Source organism: Triturus cristatus, chromosome 12, assembly GCF_964204655.1.
Source record: "Triturus cristatus chromosome 12, aTriCri1.1, whole genome shotgun sequence".
Lineage (NCBI taxonomy): Eukaryota > Metazoa > Chordata > Amphibia > Caudata > Salamandridae > Triturus > Triturus cristatus.
In genome coordinates, this window is record NC_140595.1 from 790,849,659 (window position 1) to 790,871,898 (window position 22,240).

The following is a 22,240-nucleotide window of genomic DNA, read 5'->3' on the forward strand; positions in this document are numbered from 1 at the left end:
ATGAGTGAAAGATTCAGGGTCAACAGATTGTCCAAAAGAGTTCGAGCAGATTTATTATTAGGATCATCAAAATGAAAATTCAAGTCCCCAAGCACAGAAAATGTGCCACAAGAGGGGCAAGTGATTCGGTCAACAGGGAACCCCACTTTTTAGATGGGCCAGGGGGACGGTAAATGAGGGCACCAGAAAAGGTAAGATTTGTGTTGAATGGGATAGAAAAAAGTAGGGCTTCACAGTTGGGAATTGTGAGTGCCTCAATTTTGCAATTATAGATTCTTTTTTAAATAATTGCAATTCCTCCACCAGTTTTCAGAGGTCTATTTATACCTAATAGAGCAAAATTCTGTGGTAGTGCCACAATCACATCTGGTATGGACCTGTCGTGGAGCCAGGTCTGTGTTAAAAAACCCCACCTGGATCCATGTCAACTAGGAAGTGAAATGGGTGCAACTGGTGTTTGGGAAGGGAGCGACAATTGAGACTAAAACAGTGGAAAACCCTAGATGAATGTGAGCCTGAATTGTCAACTCTGGAAAGGTGGGAAGTCTCTCCTTCGAAAGAAGTGTGGGGGCCAGGCCGGGAATAAGTGGGGAAGATATTATCAAATAAACAATGAGAGCAGAACCTGATGCTGGCATCAGGGGCAAGAACCTGACAAACATCATTAGGGTGAGTTTAAAACTCCTAAGATCTTGAGAGAAGAAAGTGAGTTGAGGCTGCAAGCAAAAATGAGCAGGGATTCTGGCCCCTGGTCCAGGCCGGACGTGGACGGGTGCATACGGGCTAGCCTTAGGCGCGCCTTCGGCGCACCAGCGGCGCACCCGCCATGGCATGGGTTCAAATAGGAAAAACCCGGAAATGCCGTGAGATGCGAGTCTGGCTGGTTCGGGAATGCCCTCCACCCAATCGGCACACAGCCGTGGCGAAACGGGGCGGAACCAGGAAGAAAGAGAAATTCCCCAGCATGTGGAGGTGAGAGCCCATCAAGTAAAAATACAAAAGTAAACAGTAATTAGCCACCAGTTAAAAAGTTAAAAAGACAACGTCATAAAATCAAACAATGGAATAGCGTAGAGCAACAGCGCAACTGACCTCACTCATGTTATTGGATGCAAGATCCTTTAGGCAAAATACAGGAACTAAGAAGCTGCTTGGTTGTTATCCAGGGTTCTAGACTGACCAGTAGAATGTTTCAAATGCACTTTTCTTACATAATTGAAAATATTTAGCAATCCTATTATAGAGAACACACAGAGAAAAATGAATAGCTATTTTGTGGCTAACAGTCTTGAAAAGTAAGTGTTTTGAGGCATGCAAAATACATATGAAATTGTGGCAGAAGCTATACAGAAAGAGTTTGTGAGAAACATATTTATGGGACTGGTCTCAGAATGAAAGAGAAGGAGGGTTATTTATTTATAAAGCATGAAAAGCAAGTGTGGATGAAATTTTTTATAGCCGACGCATCAAGAATTCTATTAAGGACACGGAGGTGAGGAATATGCTTCTCATTTCTTTACTACTAATTTCAGCAGCCAATCTCAATAAAGTAAAACACAAACTACATTATCCATGTTTTCCTGTACCTCCCATGTCACATGCTCCAATCATATATGACCTACCCATGTAACTGTGGAAGTCACCATTTTGTGCCCTCTTTCTTTGTTAGATTAGTCCATAAGAACAGAACATTCCAAAGGGAAAGAGGGTAAAAGTCACCAAAGATCCATACAGCCCAACGTGGACTCAAGACTTCCAGTTGATCCAACAGGGATGTATATCCTCAACCACAGTCCGTGACTGAACTCTGCAATGGGATTAAAATTGCAGCTAGTCAACACGCCATATATAACTCCTCTCAAAGGAAAGAATTCCAAAGCAGAGTTCACCTCACAGCTGTTCTGGGAGTTTCCTGAAATAGAGAGAGATCCCCAAAGTAAAATCTGGCATCATAAATATAAAGCATAGACTATTGCCAAAAATCACCAGGTGGGAGAAATAAGACAGAAACAACTCAATTTTGTATCAAAATTAGCTATAACAATACACTTTTAACAATTGAATTATAGTTCAAAGACAATTGCATCTAAAGGGGGAGCCTCGCCTCCGTGTACTTAATAGAATTGGAAATTCTTGATGCGTCAGCTAGACACATTTTCATTCTATGTCAGGACCGGAGGCTCCGATTATGCTAGTTTAAAGTCGTGTTACCACCACAGATGCCACATCTACAATAGGTTTATAATAGTATTTCTTACATGTAGACTCAGAGATCCAGTCTGCCGCTCTTATGATGTCTTCTACATGAGAGCCGAGAGCATATGATTTGGATGCCATGGCTCCTCTGGCAGAATGCGCCACAAAGACCGAAATGTTGACGCCTGCTTCTGCCAGTAGTCATTTCATCCACCTGGCTGAGGTAGCTGCAAACACTGGTTTTTTAGGGTTTTTGTAAGGCAGTAAGTAGTTGTCCTCCAGCCTCCTATCTCATATCACAAGTAGCGATTTCATAATCCTTTAAGCATTGCACCACACTTAATTTACTACTGTTTGAGAAACTTGGATAGGTTACCAACATGGAAATAGATTTGGTGCGGCGTGTGATAGTACAGGAAATGCCATCTGGAGAGAATACTATGTCTGATAGATCCAAAACTCGTAAGTCCAATACCCTTTTACAGGAAATCAGACATAATAACATTGTGAGCTTGTCCCGAAAGCTGTTTGCACGACAAGTATTTGTTTGCAGGCCATTGCTCCAAGAATTTGAGAACAACATTCACGCCCCAAATGGGTGTATACTTGGGTCTCGGAGGGTTGACCATACGGATAACTTTCATCCATTTGCAGACTAGAGGGTGTTCATCTAATAGTTTACCCTCTACTGGGAGGTGTCCTGCAGAGATTGCTGATCTGAAGTTATGAACTGTTTGGTATGCTAAACCTGAAGATGCTAGTTCTGATAGAAATGTTATTACTATACAATGTTGTGCCCCCACGGGATCAACACTCCATGTGTTGAACCAAGCACACCATCTCCTCCGAGCTAAAGAATATATGTTATGGGTGTTATCTGGCCAGGCCTGCCTTATGAAGGATGCAGCTTGTTGTGAAATGCCTTGGGTATGCCATTTTTGCCTGAAACCATCCAAGCCACCAGCTTGAGTTGACCTGGTAGATTCAATGGGGAACAGCCATTACAACGCGGTTTTTACCACGTGTAGCCATTACATCGCATGCGTTACAACGCATGCGATGTAACAACGCTATGCCATTACAACGCAAGTCTTTACATCGACTTGCGCTAGATGGCGTGCTAACATTACAAATAGTGTAGTTTACTATCCCAACACCTTCCCTACTGTTAAGTGGACTGGAGTTGGAATAGTAAATTACACTTTTCTAATGTTAGCACGCCATCTAGCGCAAGTCGATGTAAAGACTTGCGTTGTAATGGCATAGCGTGGTAACATCGCAGTCGTTGTAACAACCGCGTTGTAACTGCACGCGTTGTAATGACTCGCGTTGTTACGTCATACATCCAGATTCAATGGGTGAGGAATACCTTCCGGGTCTAGGAGGAGATCCGGCTGAACTGGGAGTAGAACTGGAGGCGCACTCGCTGGAGTTAGAGCTACTGAGAACCAAGGTTGCGCTCTCCAGTAAGGTGTTACCAAAATTAATTCTGCTCCTTGTCAACTGATCTGTGACAGGACACAGGGAATCGTCAGGAATGGGGGAAAGGCATAGCCTTGGAACTGATCCTAGTCCTGGAGAAATGCATCTGTCACCTGGGCATCTGGATCTGGGCGCAAGCTCAAAAAATGTGTCAGATGCCGATTGAGTCATTATGCGAACAAATCTACTTCACACGGGCCCCACAATCTGTTCAGAGCTTGGAAAACTGAGTGATTCAGTTTCCAGTCGCTGATATCTTGTAAGTGTCTGGAGTTCCAGTAGGCTATGGTGTTCCTCTTGCGTGGTAGATGCTCCACTATGAGGGAGATGCAATGATCGAGTCAGAAGGGACAGAAGTCCTTGGCAATCTCGTCTTGTTGACGTAGCGGACTGCTGAGATGGTGTCCATTCTCAGTAAGATATAATAGTCTGTCTTTATCGGGGAGAGACTTCAGATAGTGAAAGAGCATGCCAGGAGTTCCAGACAATTTATGTGGAGCCTGAGCTCTACCTCCGACCACCACTTCCCTGTCGACATCGTCCCGCACCTCACTCCCCAACCCAACCGGCTGGCATCCAATTCGATCCCTATTTCTGGCGAGGTGCCGAAAATGGCTCGACCATTCTAGGATTCCATGTGGTCCAACCACCATGTTATCTCTGTTCTGTCTTTGCTCATCAGTGGGACTTGTTCTGTGTAAGATAGAGCCTTCCATAAGTGTTGGATTTTTATTATCTGAAGGGGTTCTGTAATGGAAGGGGCCTGGAAATATGGCTTGTATCGATGAGGCCAGGAGTCTCATGATTCTGGCAATCTACCTCAATGATACAGTCTGTTTGCACAACGCAGACCTCAATTCCCTCTTGATATTGCAAATCTTTTGGGCTGGAAGGAGCAATTGTGTTTGGGCTGATTCTATCTGGAAAACCAGAAATGCCATTTGCTGGACTGGCGATAGGACTGACTTCTGGGAGTTGATCAGGAATCCCAGCCTCTGAAGAAGTTGTATAGTCCATGATAGATGAGTCCTAAGTGGCTGAAGGTCCTGGGCCATCAACAGGAGGTTGTCTACTCAATTAGACATATTCCTCAAGCCCTCAGTGCTTCTACGACTGGTCTCATCAATTTAGTGAAACACCACGGGCCTATGAGAGACCGAATGGAAGGGATTTGAATTCCATGCACTGTCCTCGTCATATGAACTGTAGAAACCATCCGTGAGGTGGGAATATGGGGATAGAGAGGTAGGCATCCTCCAGGATCAGACGGACCATCCAGTCGCATTATTGTAGAATATCTCTTAGCAAGAGAATTTCTTCCATTTTGAAATGTCTGTACATTAACCAGACATTGAAATCTTTGAGGTTTAGGATTAGTAGTGACCTCTGCCCTTATTTTCCAACAGAAAGATGGGTCTCATGAACCCTTTGTGGTGTGGAGTTGTCAGGCATATTGCCCCTTTGTCTAGGAGAGTTTGAATATAAAAACTTGTTGTGTTTGGGAAAAATACATTTGTCTTGGGGGGCCAGACTGAGTTGGAGATTCGTAAAATTCCAGTTTGAAGCCCTGATTGGTCTCTAGTACACATGGGTCCATGGATATGCATTTACAATTGTGGTGGATAGCGACACTCTTCCTCCCAATATCACTTCCGAGAAGGGAATAACTCATACCAGTATATCTTGTGTCCTGGAATGCATTCTATTGTCCGTGTCTGGATATGTGGCAGAATCTGGGGTGGCCACCTCTGGGTTGAGTGGGATACAATGTGGGATCTGGTAGGTCTCCATACCAACCACCTTTGCCGTAGGCATAGTAGCTTTATTGAGAGCTCTGGTGGGTTCCACAGCCTGGCACACCCTCCATTGCACCCGGCCCTGACAAAAAGGCCTCCCCAGAATACTCTTTATAGCGAAATGTGGACCTTGTATATAATCGAGTAGGTGCCACAAAATCTGGACAGTTCCTTAACAAAGGAGCCCCCGAATAATAGGCTGTTGGCCATTGGGCTGGCTTACGAATTGGATAGATCATTGAGTTTAGGATCTATTCTCATCAGGATAGATCTCTGGCGCTCCGTAGACATGGTGCAGTTGGTGTTTCCTAACATGCAGACTGCTCACTGAGCCCAGCCAATCAGATCATCAGTACTTACTGGGGAGTTGGACTCTTTGGCTTAGTATGCTAAGTCTAAGATCTTAGTCAAGATTCCTGTCAGGTCAAGTAGTTTATCTTGGCACATCCGACATGAGCGATCCAGGCCCTTTTTCAGATCCCTTGCGTATTGTTTCATAAAAGTGACCATGATAGGATCTACCTCTGGCGTGTCTGCAACCTTACCCGCCAGGTCTGGGCGGGGGCACTCCATGTGGAGGCATGCACGTACCTCTTTATCAAAGCTCTGCCATAGATGGGTATGAAGGTATTCCGCAACCCCTGGAGGGGGAACCCACCCTACCGGAGGCAGCCCGCCCTCATGCTACAAACTGGCTGCTTTCTTCACTGAGAAATCAAGGCTTATCAACATTGAACTCACCTCCAAGAAGGAGCTTCTGCCATCCTCCGGGTCTGTTCCACCCCCTGACCTTTTAGAAAACCGCAAACCTATCATTCTGATCACCAAGAACAATGCATCATGGGGCACCTTTACCCCTTTCAGTGAAAAAGACATCAACTAGATTCTTCAGAATATCAACCCTTCTAACCATTTCAGCGACCCCCTGCCCCCGGTCGCTAGTTCTCATCCCTACCTGGACAAGGATTGTAAATGCTTCACTGTCACAAAGCATGATCCCAGATTGTCTAAAAGTACCTCAGGTATTACCGATACAAAAAAAAAACTAACGCAGATAAAGCTGACCTCAATAACTTCCGCCCTATCTCCAACATCCCCACCCTAGCCAAACTCCCAAGAAAAATGCGTACAATCCCAACTTTGTGCTCACATTGAGAATTTCAAACTCCTGAACCAGCATCTATCTGGCTTTCGGAAGGGGCACAGCACTGAATCGGCTCTCACTCACGTTATGGATGACATTTTAAAAATGCTTGACCAAAATGAATTCTGCCTCCTAATCCTCCTCGACCTTTCCTCCGCATTCGACACGGTCAATCACGACAACTTCCTATCCATTCTGAGGAACAGGATGGGCTTCTCTGGTAGGGCATTACAATGGTTCTCGTCCTTCCTCCACCATAGATCACAAAGAGTTAAGGCAAACCACTCTCTCTCCCAGGCCTCCCCAGTTCTCATGGGTGTACCCCAAGGGTCCTCCCTATCTCCTATACTCTTCAACCTTTTCCTGGAACCATTAGCAAACTCACTAAATTTCATGAACATTTTCTTATATATGTATGCGGACGATACACAACTCTATTTGAAGATCCCCCCCCCGGATAACATCATCTCACTCAACTCTACCCTATCGTCTACTCAAAATTGGTTAACTGAGAAACATCTCCTGCTCAACATCTCAAAAACTGAATTCCTTCTCATCTCTCCCTGAACCACATCCCCAAACTAGACCTTTGGATGAATCACCTCACGGCTTTCAACTGCACCCCCCTCATTATAGACTCAGCCAAATCTCTCAGAATCACCCTGGACAAGCACCTGAACATGAATAATCATATCGGCAGCATGTGTGGAGGAACAAATCACTTGATGAGGACACTTAGAAATATCAAACCATTCCTTCCACAAACGGATTTCAAGCAGGTGGTTCAAACGCTTGTCTTACCGAGATCAGACTATGGCAGCGCTATGCTCTGTGGCCTTCCCAAATACACCATGGCTCCACTAAGGGCATCACTGATCGTTGCGGCCAGACTGGTTACTGGTACCAAACAAAATGTGCACATATCCCCAGTCCTAAAATCTCTGAAGTGGTTGCCCTACGAAGCTCGAATCCAGTTCAAGATTGCCGCTCTGGCGCACCAAGCCCTACACTTCAAAACTCCCAGATACCTAGCTCAAAATCTTGAATTATCCTGCGGGGGAGAGCCTCAAGAAGCACTAACTATTTCCTCTTGAAACCTCGAATCTTTAGGAAAAAGAGAACTTGCCTGCGAGCCTTCTCCGGTGCCGCTCCAAAGATATGGAGCTCTCTGCCACCGGAAATACGCAGAATCTCCTTAACGGTTGCTTTCAAACGGGAAGTCAAAAGATTCTTAATGAACACATTCCTACCTTAATTGGGTTAGGGTCACGTGCACTAGGTCATTGATCCTACAACCATTGGACCATCTTTGGATGATGCTCTTCTTAATCTCATAGTGTGCCCCCCGTTTAGTCCGCTATGTACCTGCTTACTGTATTACGCTACTTTGACCTATTCTTCTTGTAATTATGTGATTATTCTTGCTTTTATTCCTACTTAAGGTCGATATTGTATGTATTACCCTCCTTCCATCCTTCTTGTAAAGCTCTCAGATATCCTTCGGGATCCTGTTCGCGCTATATAAAACTTCATAAATAAATAAAAATAAATAAAGTGACTGCCTGGGGTGAATTACTTCGGTGGGCTAGAATTGGAGCACCCGAGGGGTATGGACTGGAGACCATTTCCTCTTACTGGGTCTTGTCTTCTCACCCTCATCACTGTCCCCCAGTGTGGGAAGAGCAGTCTGAGTCTAGGGCCTCTGCATACTGTGAGCTGTGAGACTGAGAGGACTATCCCTGTGGGTTGGCGCTATAATAGTGTTCAGTCTGTCTCTTGCGCCTTAGCTTTTCAAAAGCATCTCCATGTACCTCTGGCTGTGATTTACTCTTGACTTTGTTCTTTTTTGATGGGCCCACCTCATTGTTGGCCAGAGGAAGTTGGGGTTGCCAGCCTTGTTGGCATGCAAACTCACACAGCTGCCCCGTGAAGGGACCTAGTGCCCGTACCAGGGCCTTAATCACAGATCGCTGTACACTGCAGTCCAGTGCATCCACAAAATCCAGCTCTAGCTGGTCATCACCTTCTTCATGGTAGTTGATTGCCGCCACCATATAGGGCTCCCATTGTGCAATTCTCTCTGCATGCACACACAATTTACTGGGAGTTGAGAGAGTAAGGGGGGAGTGGAAAAAACCCTGCCAGCCCAAAGATTGTGCCTTAATTTAAATGTGAAGGGAGCTGTCTGCACCAAAAAACCCGCTCTATTCAGAGCCTATGCAAATGTATATAGACCTGCACACACTTGTGAGAAAGGGCGCAGGGGGAGCATTCACCCCTGCCACCACATACAGAGCCGGGTCACGTTATATGTAGAAAAAGCCAGAAAACGCTCTGATCAATATCCCTGAGCGTCGCATTCGATTTCTGCACATGCGTGTTGTGTGGTCCTTGTTCACAAGTAAAAGATGCTGCGCACATCAGCGAGACGTGCGCTGTCCTCTCCCCGCTCCACTGAGGCAGCAAGCAGCGTCGGAGTCCGACCGCCGTAAGTGTTCAAAAAATGAAGGCAGAGTCCCAGCGCTGAAGCGCACGCTGAGGGTCATTGGTAACCTTACCACTCCTGCTCTCATAGAACCGCATCGCGTAGAAAGCATGACATTCACAGCAAATAGAGGTATGAAATACCTATAATTACGGCATAACAAGCATATAGAAAAGAAACATTCTACGCAATAGAGATATGAGATATCTATAATTACGACAGTACAAGCATAAATAATTAAAGTGCACTTATCTGGCTGCGAAGCACCAAAGAAAGAGGACACAAAATGGTGACGTGTACAGTTATATGGGTAGCTCATATATAATTGGAGCATGTGACATGGGAGGTACAGGGAAACATGGGTTATGTAGTTTGTGTTTTAATTTAGTGTGAATGGATGCTGAAATTAACAGTAAACAAATGAGAAGCATAATCAGAGCCTCCGGTCATGACATAGAATTTGTGGCATGTAACAACAAAATGACATAGAAATAGAAGAGGGATGGCAACACTCCTTCCATGACAAAATGGCTTTGGGCCAAAATATTCTTTTAGGACAATAGATGGTACAGTGGTACCTCTTAGTGAGTATGAGAGCTTTTCAACAAATGTTGAAACCCCAGCTGGGAAAATTCGATTTTTATATTCTTTTCCATTTTTTTCTATTTTACCCAAATGAAAGATGTCACTATGTAAATCACCCCTATCAGTGTCTGTGAGATCTGTGGCCTTTTAAGTCAAGATAGTGCATGTCAGACATTTGTGACATGCTGTGGAACGTGGAAGGGGGGCAGGGTTTGCTATGAAAGAAATCCCTTAATTTGTGGAATGAGACTTTGGGAATGGTTGTGTAAGAAAAATAAATGCATGGGCCAAGTGCCAGAATGAGAGAACGGAAGGGGTCTTTGTTTATAAATAACGAAAACAAGTGTAGATTTGTGGAATGTAAAAGCAACACAACCTGAAAATGGAATAAGGAGAGCACCCTTTTTCCATGAGACAAAAGCTTTGGGCACAGCAAATGCACGTAGTATCGATGGTACAGTGGTAGCTAACAGGGGCTATGAGTGCATTTTGACAAGGGTTCAAACCCCAGCTGGGGAAATTCAATTTTTCTTTTACAACCAGATTTTATTGAGTTTTTAAGACATCATTGACATTCATAAACATTATTCATATCATATCCAGTATACTTTACGAAAGATTATTACTCTCTGGTGTATTTAATTTAACACCCCTATTAACATAACAGTCCCCCCTTGAGTTGTGCTGAAGTGGTCATAATGTAATCCCTAGGTATTGTTGGGTTCTCGTGAGTTAGTCTTTTAGTTTCAGTGTGATGAGGTGCCTATTGTCCCTGTTCCGGGTGCTCACCTCTTTCTCTTTCCCGTTCCGGCGTCGCCAGCTGACAGGAGCCCTTCCCACTATTATCCTGTCTATCTGCCGTCAGTTCACTCACTAGATTTTCCCACACCCTAGCCCTATCATTTTTACCTATCGCTCAACTGGCCCCCCTGAGCAGTAGTCTACCTTCTGCTCCCACCCACTTTTCATGTTCTTTTTCCCAGGAAGCAATCCCCCCTTCTCCCCCCCCCCCTCCCCCCGGTACCTTCCAATTCCTAGCTATCTCTCTTTTGGCCAGAACATAGGCCAAGTCTTGAAACTTCCCAGTCGCCTTGTTTTTGGCCGTATGTGGGAACCATCCCAGCAGGAAGAGCTCTTGAGCTTGTGGGAGCTCTTTGACAATGAGATCACCCACCACTTGCCTTATCTCCTCCCAAAAGGATTGTAGTGTGTGGCATATGAATTATATGTGCCTCCCTCTCTCCACATCTTGGGCATGCAGCTGTCTCCGTCCCAATCAATCAATCATGACATTTGTATAGCGCACTACTCACCCAGGGGGGTCTCAAGGCGCTGGGGGAGGGGGGGCCGTCACTGCTCGAAAAGCCAGGTCTTGAGTTGCTTCCTGAAGGAGAGATGGTCCTGGGTTAGTCGGAGGTGGATGGGGAGGGAGTTCCATGTCTTGGCAGCTAGGTAGGAGAAGGATCTTCCACCGGCGGTGGCTCGGCGAATGCGTGGAACGGCGGCGAGGGCGTGGCTGGTCGACCTTAGCTGGCGGGTGGGCGTGTAGAAGGTCAGACGGTCGTTGAGGTACTTGGGGCCCAGGTCGTGGAGAGCCTTATGTGCGTGGGTGAGGAGTCTGAACGTGATCCTCTTGCTGACGGGGAGCCAGTGCAGGTCTCTCAGGTGGCCGGAGATGTGGCTGTGTCGGGGGATGTTCAGGACGAGTCGTGCGGAGGCGTTCTGGATGCGTTGGAGTCTTTTCTGAAGTTTGGCCGTGGTTCCGGCGTAGAGGGCGTTCCCGTAGTCCAGTCGGCTGGTGACGAGTGCCTGGGTGACCGTCTTCCTGGTTTCAGTGGGGATCCAACGGAAGACCTTTCGGAGCATGCGCAGGGTGTTGAAGCATGAAGACGATACGGCGTTGACTTGTCTGGTCATCGAGAGGGAGTAGTCCAGGGTGAAGCCCAGGTTACGTGCGTGGTCCGTTGGCTTGGGAGTGGATCCCAGGGCGGCGGGCCACCAGGAGTCATCCCAGGCGGAGGGAGATGGTCCCAGGATGAGGACTTCCGTCTTGTCTGAGTTCAGTTTCAGGCGGCTGTTCTTCATCCATTCGGCGACGTCTTTCATTCCCTCGTGTAGGCTGGTTCTGGCGGAGGCTGGGTCGTTGGTGAGGGAGAGAATCAGCTGGGTGTCGTCTGCGTAGGAGATGATGTTGAGGTTGTGTTGGCGTGCGATGGCTGCGAGGGGGCTCATGTATACGTTGAAGAGGGTGGGGCTGAGTGAAGATCCTTGTGGTACACCGCAGATGACTTCGGTGGCCTCGGATCTGAACGGGGGGAGGCGGACTCTCTGGGTTCTTCCGGCGAGAAACGAGATGATCCACTCCAGCGCCTTCTCTTGGATACCGGTGTTGCTGAGGCGCTGCACTAGGGTGCGGTGGCAGACGGTGTCGAACGCTGCGGAGAGGTCCAGGAGGATGAGGGCCGCTGTTTCCCCGTTGTCAAGCAGGGATCTGATGTCGTCCGTGGCTGCGAGGAGGGCGGTCTCGGTGCTGTGGTTGGCTCGGAAACCGGACTGCGAGTGGTCGAGGGATCCGTTCGTCTCGAGGAAGGCGGCAAGCTGTCTGTTGACGGTCTTCTCGATGACTTTGGCAGGAAAAGGGAGGAGCGAGATGGGTCGGAAGTTCTTGAGGTCGGTGGGGTCCGCTGTTGGTTTCTTCAGGAGGGCGCTGAGCTCGGCGTGCTTCCAGCTTTCCGGGAAGGTGGCGGTGTTGAAGGAGGCGTTGATGATGTCTCTGAGTTGGGGTGTGACGATGGAGTCGGCCTTGTAGAAGACGTGGTGGGGGCAGGGGTCGGTAGGGGATCCGGAGTGGATGGTGTTCATCGTGCGGATGGTGTCTTCGGTGCTGACCGGGGTCCAGGTTCTGAGGGTGGTGGTGGGGGGCGAAGGTTTGGTGGTAGGGTGCGTGGTCGGAGCGCTAAAGCTGTTGTGGGTTTTGGCGATCTTGCGGTGGAAGAAAGAGGCGAGTGAGTCGCAGAGGTCTTGCGAGGGAGTGATGTCGTTGTTACCGGCGTTGGGGTTGGAGAGCTCTTTGACGATGCTGAAGAGTTCCTTGCTGTTGTGGGCGTTGTTGTCCAGTCGTTCTTTGAATGCTGTCTTCTTGGTGGTGCGGATCAGCTGGTGGTGTTTACGGGTGGCGTGCTTGAGGGCAGTCCAGTTGACTGTGGTCTGGTCGTTGCGCCAGGCTTTCTCGAGGGTGTGGCAGTTCTTCTTGGAGTTCAAGAGTTCGTCGGTGAACCAAGAGGCTTTCTTGCTGCCGTGCCAGCTGGGAGGGGTCTTCAGTGGTGCGAGGACGTCTGCGCAGTTGGTGATCCATTGCGTGAGGTTGTTGGCTGCTTCGGTGGGGTCCGTTGTGCTGGCAGGTGGGTTCTGGCTGAGGGAGGTGGTGAGCTGGTCGGCTGTGATCTTGTTCCAGTTCCTGCGGGGAACCTGTTGCGGGTGGTGGTGGGTCGTGGTTCTTCTGAAGCTGAAGTGGACGCAGCTGTGGTCAGTCCAATGAAGTCCGGTGGAGTGGCTGAAGGAGATGTGTTTGCTGGAGGAGAAGACTGGGTCAAGCGTGTGGCCAGCGTAGTGGGTGGGGGTGTTCACCAGTTGTTTGAGGCCGAGGTTGGCGAGGTTGTCCAGCAGGGTGGTGGTGTTGCTGTCTTTGTTGTTCTCCAGGTGGAAGTTGAGGTCCCCTAGGAGGATGTAGTCTGAGGAGGAGAGGGCGTGCGGGCTGATGAAGTCTGTGATGTCTTCGCTGAAACGTGTGCGTGGTCCTGGGGGTCTGTAGATGAGGGTGCCTCTGAGTGTGGTCTTGGGGTCGGTGTGTATCTGGAAGTGGAGGTGTTCGGCGGCGGTGAAGGTGTCGTCGGAGTTGGTCGTGATGCGGATGGTGTTCTTGTGCACGATGGCGATGCCTCCTCCAGTCTGGTTGACGCGGTCCCTCCGGGTGATCTTGTATCCGTCCGGGATGGCGATGTCGGGCGCTGAGGAGGCGTTCATCCAGGTTTCCGTGAGGAAGGCGACGTCTGGTGATGTAGTGTCGAGCAGGTTCCAGCGTTCGATGGCGTGTCTGTGGACGGAGCGGGTGTTGAGCAGGATGCGCTTGAGGTGGTTGCTGTTGTTGTTCGGCTTGGCGGGTGCGGTGCAGGTCCGGAGGCAGGTGAATTTGCAGGCTTGGCAGGTGAAGGATCCGGGGTGGCTCGGTAGCATGCTGGCGGTCGGCCAGTGTTGAGTGCGTTGAGGGTGGTGGCGTTGTAGGGCCGTCGTGTGGTTTGGCGCTGGCAGGGGTCAGGGGTCCTGGCGCTGGGCGCGGGCCAGGCGAGGACGGGCGCAGACGGGCTTGCCTTTGGCGCGCCGGCGGCGCGCCCGCTGCGCGGCCGCTGTGCAGCCTCCATATAAGTGGGAGTGGGAGGGAGGGGCAGCTGGGAGGCGGGAGCGGGGCGGCGAATGGGGCAGCGGGGGGTGTGGCCTCAGGGTTCAGCGGCGGGAAGGTGGACGCGGGGGGGGGCGTGGGCTGGAGTGGGGTCCTGACGAAGAGCGGGTCACAGTTAAGGGCACAACAGAGCAGGGTACAGAAAAGAAACGGGTCAATGGGGCACAGAATACAGAGGGTACAGAGTACAGAATAGAAACGGGTCAATGGGGCGCAGTTAAGGGCACAACAGAGCGGGGGAGCCAAGAGCGGGGTACAGAACAAAAAACAGGTCAGTGGGGCACAGTTAAGGGCACAACAGAGCGGGGGAGCAAGACGGGGTACAGACGCGAAACAAAGCCACTGGGGCACAGAGCGGAGCACAACGAGCGGGGACTCACTTAGCAGTGGCGGCGGTGAGAGCAGGCGGCGGCAGCAGCAAGGCACAGGAGGGCCGTATGGCGGCTGAGGGGGCGACCTACCTGCAGGCAGGGTCAAAGGTCGCTCCCTTCAGCGCTGCGCGGCCTCCATATAAGTGGGAGTGGGAGGGAGGGGCAGCTAGGAGGCGGGAGCGGGGTGGCGAATGGGGCAGCGGGGGGGGGCGTGGCCTCAGGGTTCAGCGGTGGGAAGGTGGATGCGGGGGGGGCGGGGGCTGGAGTGGGGTCCTGACGAAGAGCGGGTCACAGTTAAGGGCACAACAGAGCGGGGTACAGAAAAGAAATGGGTCAATGGGGCACAGAATACAGAGGGTACAGAGTACAGAATAGAAACGGGTCAATGGGGCGCAGTTAAGGGCACAACAGAGCGGGGGGGAGCCAAGAGCGGGGTACAGAACAAAAAAACAGGTCAGTGGGGCACAGTTAAGGGCACAACAGAGCGGGGGGAGCAAGACGGGGTACAGACGCGAAACACGGTCACTGGGGCACAGAGCGGAGCACAACGAGCGGGGACTCACTTAGCAGTGGCGGCGGTGAGAGCAAGCGGCGGCAGCAGCAAGGCACAGGAGGGCCGTGTGGCGGCTGAGGGGGCGACCTACCTGCAGGCAGGGTCAAAGGTCCCAAAATATCTCTTAATGCGGGATGGGGTGAGGTACACTCTATGCAGCATGTAAAAATTGATTAATTTAAATCTCGCGGGGTGCGCTCTAGGATCTTGTCACACACCACCTCTAGGATCTGCTTCCCCTGGTCTTCTTCCCACTGTAATCACAAGCGCTCTAGCGGCCTTTGCATGTCTTGCCTCATTGCCTTGTAGAGGCAGGAGACTGTCTTGTCCTCCCTGCTGATTTTTTTGTTTGAATATCTTTTATTAAAACATTTTCTTTGTAATTTTCTAATACAACATATCTATTGTCAAGCATCAATAAGCATCACTTTCCAGATAACATCCCTTTACCTCTGACTCTGTAGAAAGCAGTCAGCGTTCATATCTTTCCCATAAACTTGGAGTCATCTGTAACCATAGCGCTTAGATGCTCATCCAGCCATCAAGTACCTAGGGCTTTAACTGCCCGCACATTCTAGCATCTCCAGCAGAGCGCAAGGATGGAAGCTTTTAATGTGCCCATTGCCGACTACAACCTAGAGTGCAACCAAGTTCAGGACATCCAAACAATATACTAAACAGGAAGTAATCCGCTCTTATGTGAGAAGGCTATGCATTACAAATCCCAACTGTTAAGGTCCACCGCGAAACAGTTCTACTATAGCTAGAGCCACATATGCCCTGAAATGTCGCCTCTGTACGCATAATATTGTCGTTCTTGTTTCCTATAGTATTCAACACGAAAAAAGGAAAAATGATTTCCCAATACCTAACAATAAAACTCAACAAACAAAAGATGTCAATGTTTTATAGGGATATGTTTGTAGTGCCTGGTGTGTCTGCCGCCTACAAGTAGCCATGTCTCGAATGATGCGCTGTTAGGGGGGGCATGGGCTGCCACTACTATTGCTGTTACAGGTGTGTAGCCGTCAGGGTTGCGTCTACTTACTTTTAATATACTGAGGAAATGCAAGGTTTCGGTCTGCGCCAACCAGTCCGGACAAGATAGCATGTAGGTGTAGCGCCTCCTCTATTATCTGGTGATGTATCAAGTGTTAGGTCCCACCTGTTGTGCGGGCGTCGGCTGTTTTGGGGTACTGGAGCACACTAGCTTTTTGAGCATATCATCCCAAGTCTGTGCAATGGGATGCTTTCTCAGCCCCGCTGTCTCCTCTCTGTGTAGGGTGGTGCTCTCCCCCTGCGCCCACACCTCTAAAGACTTCCTCCAGTGCGAGATCTCTGGCGGTTCCTTATGTTTCCATCATTTGGTTATGAGTCGTTTCGCCGCTATGAGTCCCAAGTCCCGGAATCGGAAGCTCGCTCTATGTGGTTTATTTCTTTTATAGAACCCCAGGATACAAACCTCCCAATTGTCATGTACTTCTATGTTTGTGCATGCAGTGAGCGTTGCCAATATCGCACGCCAGTAAGTGTGAAACTTGGGGCAAGACCACAACATGTGTAGCAGGTTAGCACCTTGGAGACGGCACCGCGGGCACTCAGAAGTATTAATATTAAAATATCTATTAATTTTGTCTGGCGAAAGATATGCCCTATGCAGTATATATGTCTGTATTAACTTGAATCTTGAGTTACGTGGGACATGGGTGGCGCTGGCCAAACCTTGCTCGCACTCTTTGTCCGTCCAGGGGCGACCTCTGTCTTCAGTCCAATTGGCCCGAAGCCTATGTAGCGGCTTCCCTGTATGACTGAGAAGGGCCTGCACCAGCCAGTGTATTATATGCGACCCCTCCCCCATCACATGCAAACACTGCAGTAATTGATGCGCCGGCGGTTCATGTGTAATGTCACCCCACGCTAGAGTAAGCATATGTAAGGAATTGGCCCCTTGGCAATCTAGTATCTGCTGTTACCGCCTCAAATGTCATCAATGTGCCTTCCACATACAAATCTCCAAGTGTCTCCACCCCCGCCTCCAGCCAAGGCATTAATGTCATGTCAGCTATGTAATCTCTGCCACTAGGTGTCCCTAGAAGAGATAGTGTTGGTGCATAAGGGAGTGTGCCTTTCGTTAGATGAGGGCTCCTCTTGTAGCATCTATGCGCCAGTTCTATGTGTATTTGCGCTGGTCGGGGAACCTTTGCCAGTGGGTGAAACAGCCCACAGATCTGAGTCTGCGTCCAGGTTGCTGTTTCCGTCGCCGTGTCCGTTACATTTTTCCCAATTAGCCACTTCGCGACCCATTGTAGTTGCGCAGCTATGTAGTAGAGTTCCAGGTTGGGTACTGCCAGCCCTCCACTCTCCGAGGGTGCGTACAGTTTCTGTAGCGCAATTCGGGGGCGCCTTGTGTTCCAGATCAAGCCTCTGATTAATCCCTCCAGTTCTCTAAATAGCCAAACCGGGACATATACGGGGAGATTCGCAAAATGGTACAGGAGTCTAGGCAACACTATCATTTTTGGTCAAGGTGACACGGCTCATCACATTTAGCGGCAGCATCCTTCAGAATAGCATCTGTGCTTTGATAGAGGAAATGGCTCTAACCAGATTACCTTCCAGCACATCTCCTGGGGATTGGTGTATATATAAACCTAGGTATCTGAACGTGTTTGGATACCAGTTTAGCGCAGTCCCATTAATTACTATATCTGTCTCTGCCACATCCTCTCGGAAAGAATAGGCGCCCGATTTGGCCCAGTTTACCCTGAGACCCGATATTGCCTCAAATCTACAGAACAGCGCTGAAATCGCCGGCGGTACAGCGTGCAAGTCTCTTATGTATAATAATAGATCGTCGGCGTATAGTGATACCGCGTGTAATCCGTCGCTTAAAGGGATGCCCCAATCCTCGCCACCCTCTCGAAGGAGGGCGGCCAATGGTTCCATAGCTAGGGAAAAGAGCAGCGGGGACAAGGGGCACCCCTGCCTAGTGCCTAGTCTCATCCTAATCTCCTCCGACAGTAGCTTGCCCGTGCGAAATCTCACTGTTGGGCTTTGGTACAACAACTGCACCAACTGCAGATATTCATCACCTAGGTCGAATTTGCGCAGGACCGCCACTAGATAAGGCCATTCCAACGAGTCAAATGCCTTTTCCAGATCTAATATCAGGCATCCGATTCGAAGCCAGGTCCTCGTTGCATATCTCTGGACTCTAAACAACCTACGAATATTATATGAAGTGCTTCTATTGGGAACAAATCCGTTCTGATCTGCGTGTACCAGAGACGGCACAAACGGGGCTATACGTTTGGCAAGAGCGGAGGCTAGGATCTTGTAGTCTGTGTTTAACAGAGCTAACGGGCGATAAGAGCCCAAGTTTTCCGGGTTTCTGCCAGGTTTCAGTAGTGAGACCAGCGTGGCCTCATTTCATGTGGGTGTGAGAATCGCACATTCCAGTGCCGCCTCAAATATCCGCAGCAGTTCTGGTATTAGCACGTCTGAGTACGCCTTGTAAAACTCGGCCAGCAATCCGTCAGGGCCTGGTGTTTTGCCATTGTAGAGTGCATAAATGCTATCTCCTATTTCATCCGACAGCAGGGGGGCGCCCAGATCCTCCCTCTGCTGATCTGTTAGCTGCGGCAGGGTTGTAGTTGATAAGAAGTCCCGTATATCGGCGTCCGTGGCCACCGAGTAGGACCTGTATACTGCGGTGTAGTGTTCCACAAAGGTGCGATGTATGTCTTTTTGGGCATGTACTTTAACCCCTTGTATCGTTTGCAGTGCCGTCACAGGTGCCATCGTCTCGTCCTGTCGTATCAGCCACATCAGCAATTTAACCGGTTTGTCACCCATATGGTGTGTGCGCGTAGAATGTGCCGCATAGTTTAAGTTACGGAGTCGATCAAGCAATCCCGAGTGTTCTACCCTACGGTCTTCTAGATGTACAGCGTTTCCTTCTAGCGCTGTATCCTCCTCTCGGAGCAATGCATTTTCTAGGTGTGTCAGATCCGCCAGTTGCCTCCGCATGCCCGCCTGTGCTCCAAGGCAGTCACCCCGACGACAACTTTGAATGCGTCCCACTCTATCTGAGGGGTCGCGGCCGTGCCGGCATTATCCTCGAAGTATCGCGCGACAATGGCCGCTAACAGGTTCCGGAAAGGTACATCTAATAACAAGTCTGGTTGTAATCGCCAGGTCGGAACTGGCGGGTGTGGCCGTTCCCAGAGTAGCTCTATTATATGTGGGTTATGGTCGGAGTGCATCCTGCCCATATAGTAAGTCGCCGATATGTGGGGGAGCAATGTGGCTGTGAGCATGTAGAGATCATGGCAAGGTGTGTGCTTGTACCCGGGAGGGGTGGAAATGAGCAATCAAGTGAGATGTCAAGTACACTGTTGTAATCACCCCCTAGTAACATTGGGGTGTCATGCCATTGTGCCAGGAGATGTGATAACTTATCAAAGAATGCAGCCTGCTCTGTGTTTGGGGCATATTACGATGCAATTACTATATCTCGGCCATCCAGTGTACCCTTATCACATATCTCCGCTCCGGGTCTATCAGCGACTGTGTAACCTGAAGAGGAACCCCCGATCTCGCCCATATTAACGCACCTCGTGCATAAGCTGAATATCCCGTGGCAAATAGCTGTCCTCGCCATCGGCGATGCAATCGTTGCATCTCCGCTTTACTCATGTGTGTCTCCTGCAATAAAGCTATTTGTGTATGATGTCTTTTAAGGTATGAGTAAATCTGGTACCTGCGTGATGGCGTATGCATACCCCTCACATTCCATGTACCTATCTTAACTGAAGACATAAACCCTGAGACATTTCCAACTAGCATGCGTCAGTAGCAGCCCTACTGACCCCCACAGTAAGCATACCATTATTTGGCTCACCCCATCCGACGCGCCGTATTTTCCTTGCAGCTGGAGACATTGCATGGCTCCACACAGAACCTCCGACATCACAGAAAGAATACAATTACATAAAAATACAAACATAACTAATACCAAAAGGGCGAAAATGCAACCAGCAATCGCCCAAATGTCCGATTGGAGATAACAGTCAAATTAATCCAGGGGGGTGTATGTTGTGCTGCTCTACTTAATTGCCCACAGTATTTGCATCCATTCCCCCAGAGGCTCCCCGGCAGCAGGCAGACCAGCCATGCGATCGAGGCAGACCGCCCACAATCTCACAGAGTCGCTCCTCCAGTGGGGGTGTCTGTGTGTATGCCCTCTACCCCTGCTATGTATGATCAAAACCCAGTGGACCCTCGCGCAACTCTGCACTGGTGATCTCTGTAAGTGGACCAATCAAGACCCCAGTACTTCCTCTTACAACGTTTAACATTTCTGCTCCTAGCATACCCCCATCCAGCTACCCAGATACCTCAACGCACTTGTCATCTGCAGGCTGAGTTCTATAATATTCAGATAAGGAGGTCCGCCGTCTGTGGGGTGACATCCAGCTGTTCAACTGAGTCTTGCGATTCCGGTATTCCATATATCTGTTCATCGTCGCTAGATAGATCCCTCTGACTGGAGCCAGACACACTGCCGGCTGCCATCGAGCCACCGATTTCCGCCGCCTGCAGGGCGTCCCTCTGTCCACTCAGAACCGGTGGCGGTGCTGGCGCCCTTCTCCCCTTAGTCCTGCGTTCTCCCCGGCGGCGACGAAGCGGATCCCTCCGTTTTGGCAGTTTCGCCTCTGTATCGCCATCTCGAGTACCCCCTCCTGCAAGTGCATCCAACCAGTCCTCTGCCTCCTCAGGTGTGTCAAAAAAGTGTGTTTTGTCGTTGGCGACCACTCGCAGGCGGGCCGGGAATAACAGAGTATTTCAAGTCCTTTTGCCGGAGGCGTTTTTTCACTGCCATAAATGAAAGTCTCTGCCGCTGTACTTGTATGGTATAATCCGGAAAGAACATTATTTTATGATTGTCAATGTGGACCTCCTGGAGCTTCCGGGTTTCCTGCAAAATGGAGTCGCGATCTCGATAGTTTAGGACTCGAAGGAGCAGGGGCCGCGGATTCGATCCTGCAGGGGGTGGCCTCGCCGGAACCCTATGAGCACGTTCTATGACAAAGTGCAACGAAAGGGATCCCTCTGGTAACAGCTCCCTGAGCCAAGCCTCCACACGCAAAGCCGGCTCTCTCACCTCCCAGCGTTCCGGAACACCCACCACTCGTATATTGTTGCGTCGCGCCCGACCCTCGGTATCCTCGGCTCTGCTCTCCAGGAATTCCACCCGCTGCAGCAAGTCCTGTATATGCTTATCGGATTGCACCACCTGCGGTTTGACGTCAGTGAGTGTAGATTCCAGGGCTGCGGTACGATCCATCAATTTCCGGTGGTGTGCATGTAAGTGGGTGAGGTCTATGGCCACCTTGTCAATTTTAGATTCCAAGGAGGTTCGGGTCTGAGCCATGGTTTCTTCCAACCGTTCCACCGCCGCGAGCACTGCATCCAGTTTGTTCGCCGTTTGATCCATGTGCCCCTGCTTCGCCATCTTGGGCTTAGTTGACGGCGGTAGAGTCTGCGCGCACCCGCTCCGGTCCGCGCCAGGGTGCCTCCTGACATCAGACGCAGCGGCAACGCACCCTGGTAATTCTACACCTGATGTGGTCTCACCGTGCTGTCTCTCGAACTCAATTGGTACTTCAATCCGTAGTATATGTGGAGCGAGTTGTGCCTCTCCGCTGGCCAATTGATCCCGTCGATCTCTCACCAGGGGAAATCAATGGTACCATTGATTTGCCCGCACAGCCGGGCAAATCAATGGTTCTCAGGTAACCGCCTGCAGTCCCCAGAGCTCAAACAGGACACATCCTCTCGTTAGGCTATAAACACAGTTGGTCACCACACTCCGGCTCCATCGCCATCCACGAAGGCCGTCTCGCAGCCCCCAAGCATTGCAATTGTCTCCAATAGTGTGCAGACGGTAGCCCCAGGAAATAAGGGGGAATGCCAGAGGATTTATCCCGATATATCTGCCACACTAGCTCCCCGCTTTCAGCGCGTCCAGCAGTAGACAGTCTTGGACCTTGGCAGCGGAAACAGGTGGGGCACTGAACCAGGGCCTCCGACAGGGCACTGGACGGCCAGCAGCAGGACAGCAGCCACCCCCAAAGTCAACCGCTATTCTTCTATCGCGGCTGCGCCAT

At 49.9% G+C, this 22,240-nt stretch overlaps 1 pseudogene; it reads right to left on the minus strand.

The window, feature by feature from the left end:
• Positions 1–5,380: 5,380 nt before the first annotated feature.
• On the minus strand, positions 5,381–8,672 carry LOC146782860 (uncharacterized; annotated as a pseudogene).
• Between the last annotated feature and the right edge of the window lie 13,568 nt (positions 8,673–22,240).